Source organism: Rhinolophus hipposideros (genome assembly GCF_964194185.1).
Source record: "Rhinolophus hipposideros genome assembly, chromosome: 12".
NCBI classification, from domain to species: domain Eukaryota; kingdom Metazoa; phylum Chordata; class Mammalia; order Chiroptera; family Rhinolophidae; genus Rhinolophus; species Rhinolophus hipposideros.
The window spans coordinates 26,787,718-26,798,106 of NC_138058.1; positions in this window are offsets into that span (position 1 = coordinate 26,787,718).

The following is a 10,389-nucleotide window of genomic DNA, read 5'->3' on the forward strand; positions in this document are numbered from 1 at the left end:
CTGAGGTCAGGTCCTGACAGGACAGGTTTGGTGGGTGGGGATGAACCGTTGGCAGTGGTAGATTGCTTTACATAAGAAAACACAGGGAAGGAAAAGATTTAGGGGGTGGTGGTAGAGGGCAGGGAGTTTGAGCAGCTGCTGGGAGGCAAAAGAGATTCTAAGCAGAATTTTTAGGAAGTAGTGTAGTGTTGCACGCTGTGTAACGTACTCCCTCCTTCGTGTCCTCAATGAGCCACCAGCAAATGCCGACCAAACTAGTTTATTAAGGCCTAGCTCATTGGGATACAGGCATGAAGCGTTTTTATTTTTTCAATAACCTTTCTCAAACTGTGTCACACTCCCCTTTCCCATTAGGTAGCAGCTCCCCTATTGACAGCTTGTCAAGACTCCAGAACTTTTTATTTTTTATTGTATTTCATCATTTTAAATTATTGAAACGGTCTTACTCCAGTACAGAAAACTCCAAGGCAGGCTAAAGTTGTGGCCCTAGCAGCTTGGGGTTGAGGTGGTGGGGGCAGAGGTGGGGGGAGCTGAGGGACACTGGGGATGTGACCCCCCCTCTCAAGTGCTTCTCGTCCCTTCCCATTCTGAGCCCAAGCTCTAAGGGGAGACAGGGAAGAGGTCCCTCTGTGGGTGTGTCTACTTTTCTCTATAACACTGACAGGCCCCTGGTGGCCTCTGAGGGTCAGACACCAAAATGCAGACCTCTCTTGGGCCAGTGAGGGCTCCTCCCTGTAGTTTCCCTGATTCATGGGGTCCTCCCCTCAGAAAATAGTTGGAGGTTCCCTCACCCAAAAGTCTGCTCAAGCTTAGCCACCTTCTCTGGCATCTACTGAACTGTGGGAAACGGTCATATTTTTGCTAAGCCAAATGGCAAGGGTGCAGCTGTCCTGCGGGTACACTTCTAGCTGTCCCTTTTTCCAGGCTCCAGAAGGGTTACAAGCTCTATGGATCCAGAGACTCAGCAGATTTCAGAGTCACCAGACCCCACGTTGGTGGAGGTGGGGATGATCCCTGTTTTCTCGGGCCAGCCTCTCTCACTAGAGGTGCTCCATAGGTCTCGCCAGCCTCAACTGCCCTCGCCTCACCTTGCATTTCATGCCCTGCTAACAGCAAAAGGCTTCTATTTCTGGGTCCTTGTGGTTTTCTCCGCACTTGACACCTGGAAAATGCTCCTCTTTTGAAATCAGGTCAGTCCTCAGGCCTTCCCCCACAGGTGGGACTTAAGCAACCATTTCTTCTGCTTCAATCCCACCCTGTGAATATACATGTTTCTACCATGTGTTTCATGATAGGAAAACAACACCTTTAAGTATCTAACTCCCCCACATCAGACTATACATTCCTTAAAGACAGAAATTGGCTTTTTGATTTCCTTATGTTGTGCCTACAACAGCATCTGATGTATGAAGGCAAGTCATACATCATGAGAAAAGGAAAAGGAATTAAGTCTCTCATCTTTCACAATGAGGGGTGTGTGCAATGGACGCTTCAGTTTGGGGGATGCCAGCCTCTAACACCTTCCTAGGTTCAGGGAGTGGAAGGTGAGACCAGCCTTTTTTCGACTTAAGTTTAAAAAGCCAAGTACTGTCCTCCCTTTCCACACCCCTGGCAACTAGAGCCCAGGTACATGACCTAAGTTCAGGTAATAGGTAGCCCAGCCCAGGATTTAACCTAGAGGAAGGGAAGTCAAGATGGGGAGATCTGTGCCTGGGGACTGTGGTGGCAGCAGCAGGACATCAAACAGGCTGGTCCTGGGTGTGATCTGCGTCTAGGTCCCCGGCCTCCTGCCCACTTCCCCAGTGTTGCTCTCTAGCCCTCCCACCAATTCTATAATCTACCAAATATCCTTCCACTAAAATCCTAAAAATTAGCAAAGGGCTTCTCTTATTTACCAACCAGAGCCCTGACTAGCACAATTGTCAATAGATGCTAATTTATGCTTGACCTTGAAAAAGATATACATGTATGAATATATATTTCTTTATGTTTATATTTATGTAAATATATTTAACCTAAATATATATAATCTAAATATATTTTCCTTTATATATATTTAATTTTAAGATAACCAGTAGTAGAATAAAATGGAATCGAAAACTCACACATTACAAAACAAAAAAGAGCAAATAAAAGTTGATCAATATACCAAAAGATCAGAAAAGAAGAGTAGAAATGCAAGTTACCATAAGAATAAAGATGTTAGATCAATATTATCAGTTACCATAATAAATGTGACTGGGTTATACCTCCCATTGGAAACAGAAGGGCTCTCAGAATTCAAAAGGAGAAATCCAGCACCGTCAGTGTGTGGTAAGTTCTTGGATTGGCTCTCCTAATTTCTATGTCATCCTCCTTCTATTTGGATATGTTGTAAAACCAAAAACTACTTTTTCAAAGGCCTTCAAAGTGAGGGTGCTGGGTGTAAATTAGGTCAGGCCAATAAGATACACTTGAGAAAGTTGCACTAGTTTGGTAGAGGGAGGTGAGGTGGAGGCCATTTCCTGCTGCTGGTTGACAGGAAATAGGTTTGAGCACACAGGACCATTGGCGAAAGCCAAAGGCATGTTCCAGTACCTGGTCACTAATATGGAGAGGTGAGCGGTGGCTCTGCTGCCAGCAGCAGCAATAGCGTCCCGGTCCCATGCAGTAACTCGGAACCAAGAATCCAGTGAAAGCCCCCATATCTACTCCTCCAGCCTTCCCTAATACTTCAATAAGCACCAAATTCCCTGCATTAAATTCCTTTCCACTTGAAACAGATAAGATTTCTATCGCCTACACATAAATCTGAGTAATGTAGATTGCTTACAAAAGGCAGGCCTAAAATAAAATGACTCATAAAGCATTTCTTCAAATGGTATTGTAATAGCTATATATGATGTCAGAGGGGTAGTAAACTTGGAGTGGGGTTATCACTTTGTGAGCGATGTGAATGTTTAATCATTATGTTGTTTTGTATACCTGAAACTAATATAAAAAATGAAAAAATAAATAAATATGAAAAATAGGATGACAAAGATACAGTACATTAATGAAACAAAGCAAAAACTAAAGTAGGGATGGCAATATTAATATCAAACAAAGAATTCAAAGAAAAAACATTAATAAGTTATTATATCAACACAATATACAGATAACAAAGAAGATATAAGCCCAGAATGTTTATGTTCTGCGTAAAATAGCATCTAAATGTTAAAAATAAAAATCTTAGACATCAAGAAGAAATTGAGAGACTGAATGATCCAAGATGGCAGAGTAGGTAAATACTGTGCTTGCTCCATCCCATGAGCACATCAAAATTATACCTAAATTATAGAACCTGGAGAACCACCTGAAGTCTAGTTGAACAGAAGTTTTATAACTAAACATATAAAGAAGCCACATCGAGACTGGTAGTAGGGGTGGAGATGCAAAACGGGCTGATCCCAATCCTTCATGTGGCAGTTGAAAATTGGGTGGGCTATCTTGGCCACAGAGGTTCTGCGTGGAGGAGCAAGAAACCCCAGCCTCACACCAGGCTCCCCAGCTAGGAGAACTGGTTCTGGGAAGAGGAGCTCCCACAACATCTGGCTGTTATAAACGGTAGGGATTCCGACTGTCCTGGTGGGACAGAAGGCTGCGGGAAACCCAGATATCCTCTTAAACGGCCCATGAACAGACTCACTCACGAGCACTCACCTTCGATTCTGGCAGAGGCATGGTGATTCGGGGTGGGGGGGCATCAGAACCATACAGGGGGCAGAGGTGTGTGGCCTTGGGGTGCTGCCTGAAGGACAGTTGGCATTTTCCCTGTGTGGGGTCAACCTCCCATGCAGCCCACAGATGGGTTCCATCTTTCCTGTGTTGAGCCTGTCCCCAATGCTTACAGCCAAAATTGAATCTGATTGGCTTGGTGAGCTCCACAGCTCCAACCTGCTGACTCACTGTGACCCTGCCACACCCTACTCCATACTTCATGAGGCTTTATTGGCAGCTGAATCTTACCAGACCCACAACCAGCAACCAGCAGCAGGCAGGGAAGAGCAGGCTTTGCTGTGTCCTGGCTTTTTATGGAGCCTGGTGCTGGTGGCAGCTGTCCTCAGTTCATAGTATGACCTCTCCCACCTGCCTCCAGGTCCAGCCCAGGCAGGGACCAACCATGGGTCACTTTGTAGCAGCTACAAGGTAGTCCCTGACTGGTCACAGGCAGTGGCTGACGTGGGCCTGCACCAGAGCCCCTCCCAAGAGGTCCCAGAACCAACATACTTGGAGATTGGCTTCAGACTACAGCAGAGCACCACTCATTTACCCCCACAAGCAGAACACACAAAGGGCAATCTCAACAGGCACCAGAGCCTGTGGGGGTGAATCCCTCTCAGTGGGGTAAGTCTTTCACATAGCAGCTCAGAAGCTATGGATATGGCCAAACCCCACAGCCAATCATCCTGAGGGTCAATCCCACTCACTGCTGAGCCAATAGCAATCAAGGCTCAAATATAAGGCACACACAACCCACACAAGGACACTCCTGGAGCACCCAGAGCAGGTGACCAGGAAGACTATGCCCCTGGGACCCAAAGGGCACCTACTATATAAGGCCACACAGCAAGAGACGTAGGAAATCTAACTAATACATAGAAACAAACAGAGAGGCAGCCAAAATGAGGAAACAAAGAAATGCGTCCCAAATGAAAGAACAGGAGAAAAATCCAGAAAAAGAAATAAATGAAACAGAGGCAAGCAACCTATCAGAGACAGAGTTCAAAACAATAGTTATAAGGATGCTCAAGAAACTTAGCGAGAACTTCAACAAAGAGATAGCAAGCATAAAAAAAAAGACACAGAATCCGTAAAAAAGAACCAGTCAGAAGTGAAGAATACAATAACTGAAATAAAGAAGGCACAAGAAGAAATAACCAGCAGACTAGATGAAGCAGAGAATCAAATCAGTGATTTGGAAGACAAGTCAGCAGAGAACGACCAATCAGAACAGTAAAAGGAAAAGAGAATTTAAAAAATAAGGACAGTTTAAGAGACCTCTGGAACAACATCAAGCATAACAACATTCGCATCATAGGGGTGCCAGAAGGAGAAGAAAGAAAGCAAGGGATTGAGAACCTATTTGAAGAAATAATGACAAAAAACTTTCCTAACCTGGTGAAGGAAATAGACATACAAGCCCAGGAAGCACAGAGTCCCAAACAAGATGAATTCAAACAGGCCCACACCAAGACACATCATAATTAGAATGGCAAAGGTTAAAGACAAAGAGAGAATCCTAAAGGCAGCAAGAGAAAGGCAACTAATAATTTATAAGGGCGCTCCCATAAGATTGTCAGTTGATTTCTCAACAGAAACTTTGCAGGCCAGAAGGGATTGGCAGGAAATACTCAAAGTGATGAAAAGCAAGAATCTACAATCAAGACCACTCTACCCAGGAAGGCTATCATTTAAAATCAAAGGACAGATAAAGAGCTTCCCAGACAAAAAAAAAGCAAATGGAGTTCATCACCACCAAACCAGTATTACAGGGAATGTTAGAGGGACTTCTTTAAGGTTAAAAAAAAAAAGATAAAAATATTAATAAAAAAATGGCAATAACTACATATCTATCAATAATTACTTTCAATGTAAATGGATTAAATGCTTCTATCAAAAACATAGGGTGGCTGAGTGGATAAGAAAACAAAACCCTTAATATGCTGCCTCCAAGAGACTCACTTCAGATTGAAAGACACACAGACTAAAAGTAAAGGGACGGAAAAAGATATTTCATGAGAATTGAAATGGAAAAAAACAACAACAAAAAGCTGGGGTAGCAATATTAATACCAGACAAAATAAATTTTAAAACAAAGGCTATAACATGAGACAAAGAAGGACCTGGTAATTCCACTTCTGGGTACTCATCTGAAGAAACCCAAAACACTACTTTGAGGGGATGTGTGTATCTATATGTTCATTGCAGCATTATTTACAATGACCAAGGTGTGGAGGCAGCATGGGTGCCCGTCAATGGAAGAATGGATAAAGAGGAGGCGGTCCATGTATATAGTGGAATATTGCTCAGCCATGGAAGGGAATGGGTTCTTGTAATCTGCGGCGGCATAGATGGACCTGGAGAGTATTGTGCTCAGTGGAGTGTCAGATAGAGAAAGACAGAGGCAATGTGATTTCACTTATAGGTGGAATTTAAAGAACAAAACAAACAAACAAACAGAAACAAACTCATAGATACAAAGAACATTTTCATGGTTGACAGATTGGAGGGGTTTTGAGGGTGTGGGTGAAAAACAGGAAAGGATTAAGAAGTACAAATAAATAGGTTGTTACCAAGTAGTCCTGGGGATGTAGGGTATAGTAAGAGGAATATAGTCAATAATATTGTAATAACTATGCATGGTGCAGATGGGCACTAGATTTATCAAGTTGACAGATGGGAGAGCGGTTGGGGAACAGGGTAAAAAGGTGAAGGGATTTAATACAAATCGGTAGTTACAGCATAGTCATGTGGATGTAAACTAAAGCATAGGGAATATAGTCAATAATATGGCCATAACTATGTAGAGTGCCAGGTAAGCACTAGACTAGTCAGGGGGATCACTTCTTAAATTATACAAATGTCTGACCATTATGCTGTACACCTGAAATTTATATAAAATAATCACGAATATCAACTGCAATTGAAGATTTTTAAAAAGTGGGGGTGGTGGTGAAGGGGAGTAGAGGTTCAAATTTCCAGATATAAAACAAATCAGTCATGGGGATGTAATGTACAGCATGGGGAATATAGTCAATGATATTGTGATAATGTGGTAAGGTGTCAGATGGTGGCTGGACTTATCATGGTGATCACTTCTTTAGGTCTATAAATGTTGAACAATATGGTGCACACCTGAAACTGATATAATATTGTATGGTAGCTATATTTGTTAATAAAAATCTTTAAATAAATAAATAAATAAATAAATAAATGCAACTGCTCACACTGGGAAAAAAGGAGAAGAAATTGAAGGATTATAATCTTATTGGTAACTTTTGTCATTTCTTTCATGCACTTTGATGAATCAAAAGTAAATGGACAAAGGAATTAAGTAATATAATCAATAAGCTTTTCAAATTTATACAACAGGAGACAAATACCTAATTCATATTCCTTTAAAATAGTCATGGGACATTTATCAACTAAGTTAATATATTAGGTCACAAAACGAACTTCAATAAATTCTTAGATGTAAATTCTCTTCGACCATAACCCAGCAAAACAAAGAATTAGTAAGAAAAACATTAAATAGTAGAATCCAAATACCAGCAAATTAAGCAATATTCTTCTAAATAACTCCTGGGTAAGAAAGGAAATAAAACATGTAATTAAAGTGTTTTGAAAATAACAATAATAATAATACTAGGTTTCAAAATTTCTGGCATGTGACCAAGCCTATACTAACAGAAAAGATCATATTCTAAAACGAGATTATTATTATTTTTATAAAGGAATAATGAAAATAAATTAGTAAGTATTCATCTCAAGAAGGAAAGTTTCTTAAATTTATTTTTTGTTTGTTTATTGTGTAATTAGAGAGGGTGGTTTCACCTCTTTATTCACCTGCCTCTATCCAACAGCATTCACAGTTTGTATATTCTTTTTTCTAGCTTTATTGAGGTACAATTGACAAATAAAAATTGTATATATTTAAGGTATAAACTTGATGTTTTGATATATGTGGACATTTTTAAATGGTCACCACGATCAAGCTAATTAACATATCTATCACCCAACATATTTCTCATTTTTCTTTTTCTTTTTGTGGTAACACTTAAAATCTACCTTCTTAGTAAATTTCAAGTATTACAATATAGTATTATTAATGATAGCTACCATGCTGTACATTAAATCTCCAGAACTTATTCATTCTGCATAACTGAAACTTTGTACTCTTTGACCATCACCTCCCTAATTCCCCTGTGCCCCATCTCCTGGTAACCACCATTCTACTCTCTGTTTTTATCAATTAGAATATTTTAGTCTAAGAAGAAATGTGGCTTTTTTTTTATTAAATTTATTGGGGTGACAGGCTTTTTTTTTTTGTAACATAAATGTAAAGTAAAGCTGTCACAAGGTATTACTAGAATGAAAGTAGAAATTAATTCATTGAAAAACAGAAAAGTATCATTAGTAATTCAGTCCAATCTGGTTTCTGTGAAACAAAAACAAAAACAAAACAAAAAACAAGAATAAATTAGACAACATCCTAAAAATCAAGTAAAAAAAAAAAGAGAGATAAAAATGATGCTAGCCTATTTGAGGACCTTGATGAAAAGAGATGATTTTTAAAGAAACATGTAAGAACTCAATAGGAGGCAGAAAACCTGACAACATTACTAATTCTTAAAGAAATTTTAGAAGTTGTAGAAGCAAACATCTAGTCATAGTGTCGGATGGACTGTTGGACTTATCTTGGGCATCACTTAGAATCCCCTGGGCCTCAGGTCTTCCCTCAGTGTGGGACCCTGTCTGCTCAACCAGGGTAAGAACAGGAGACAACATGTATTCACAATCGGTGTCACATGTTAGAGCTAGGGCCCTGCTACAAAAAGAGTGAATCTGTGGGACATGGGATGGGGACATTTGGATGTATGTTCCTAGTAATTTTGAAACCCTAGAATTTTCCTGAATTGCTTGCTCTGAAAGAAGTAGCCACCTCCCCCTTATCAGGGAGAGCAATCTCCTGTTGCCTGGAAACCTGCAAAGACTTCACCTGAGGCATGTACCTAGCAAATGGACTCTCATCACTCATAGTTCTCTACAGGCTGACAACCATGATCACATGTCAGGAAAACAGGAGGATAGAAATACGGTTCTTGCCCCAGGAAGAATTGCAGGACCTGACTCATAGGTATTGGCAAGAACGGAGAACACATCTAGTTGTGTACCTTGAAGATATTAGACCTGGGGATGCAAAAATCTAAGGGTGGCTGGGGAGAATACGTTGATATGGGCACTCACAACCAGTGACCTAGGATGGAATACGCTGAAAGGACAGAGTCAAACAATTTACTGGAGAGTTATTTCAAGCCTTTAAGAAAAACATTATTAAGGAAAGTTTTTTAAAAATTGCTCCAAAGAATACAAAGTGTAAAATGTTTCTGATGTATAAAATAAAACTCAATTTATAAGATAAAGCTAACGTAGCCCTGAAGGCAAAAATGACAATAAAAATTACAGACCAATTTATTTCATCAACACAAGGGGGGACATCCCCAAATAAAATATTAACAAATATTTTTGAACAGCGTATTTTAAAAACTACGCCACACAGTGCCCAGATAAGGGTTTACACTCCTGTGGCACAATCAGAAAGAGAATATGTTCAGAGGTAAGATTCGTCTTCAGGAAATTACATTGTTGACAGCAAAAACAATTAGAAGCAATCTAAAACTACAACAATAGGGAATGAATTTAATATATTAATATATATCATATAATATGAACCTATGTAACCATTAAAAATGTTTTAGAAGCGTACTTTGTGACTTCAAAAGACTGCATTATACTGTTAAATTAGAAATTGGTTTACTAAACAACATTTATCACATTTTTATTTTTGTGAAACAATATAAGAAGATATATGTTAATAGTGGTTATCACTGGCTTGTGAGATCCCCATTTAATATATATTATCTTTCATTGTTTTCTGCCTTTTCTAAAGTTCTTACAGGCAACATAGCACTTTTATAATCTAAAAAGCCCATAAATCTAAAACAAACAAACATGAAAACACCTGGTCACACCCTAGAAGTGGCTAAAATTCTGTTGGGTTTGTGAGCTGCCCTGGACTAACGTGGCAATAGGATATCAAAAATGAAGTTATTATTCTTGCATTAATTACTATTATTATGAAGGCACAATTGCAGTCTGTCCATTGCTGAGTTCCTGTTATTACCTGTGTCTAACTCTTCAGGGAGTCTTTGTGCTCCTCTGGCCTCTTTCATCAGCAAATCTCTGAGCAGCAGACAAACATCCCCTTCCAGGTGAATTAGGAATGGGGCAAAGAGCATCCGGCTTCCAGATGGACAAATAGAGCCTCAGCGGGAAAAGGGGATGTCCCATTACCAATAGTGGAGTTCCTGGGCCTCGGAGCTAGAAAGACACCTGTCATCCAGCACACCCTGTGTCCCTGGTACCCGGCCTTGGTAGAGTGCTGTGATCGAACCCAGTGCCAGGGACTGCACTACCTCACTAAAAGCATATGTTTTCCTTTTAAGCCTTTTTAACAGAAGACCCTTCCTGATATCAAGGCCAAATCTGCATCCCTGGAATTTCTGCTCACTGGCCTTGGTCAGAGAAACAGAAATTTTTGAGTTGTTCTGATGCAGCTCTGGTTCTGCAGGAGTCACCGGTAATTGT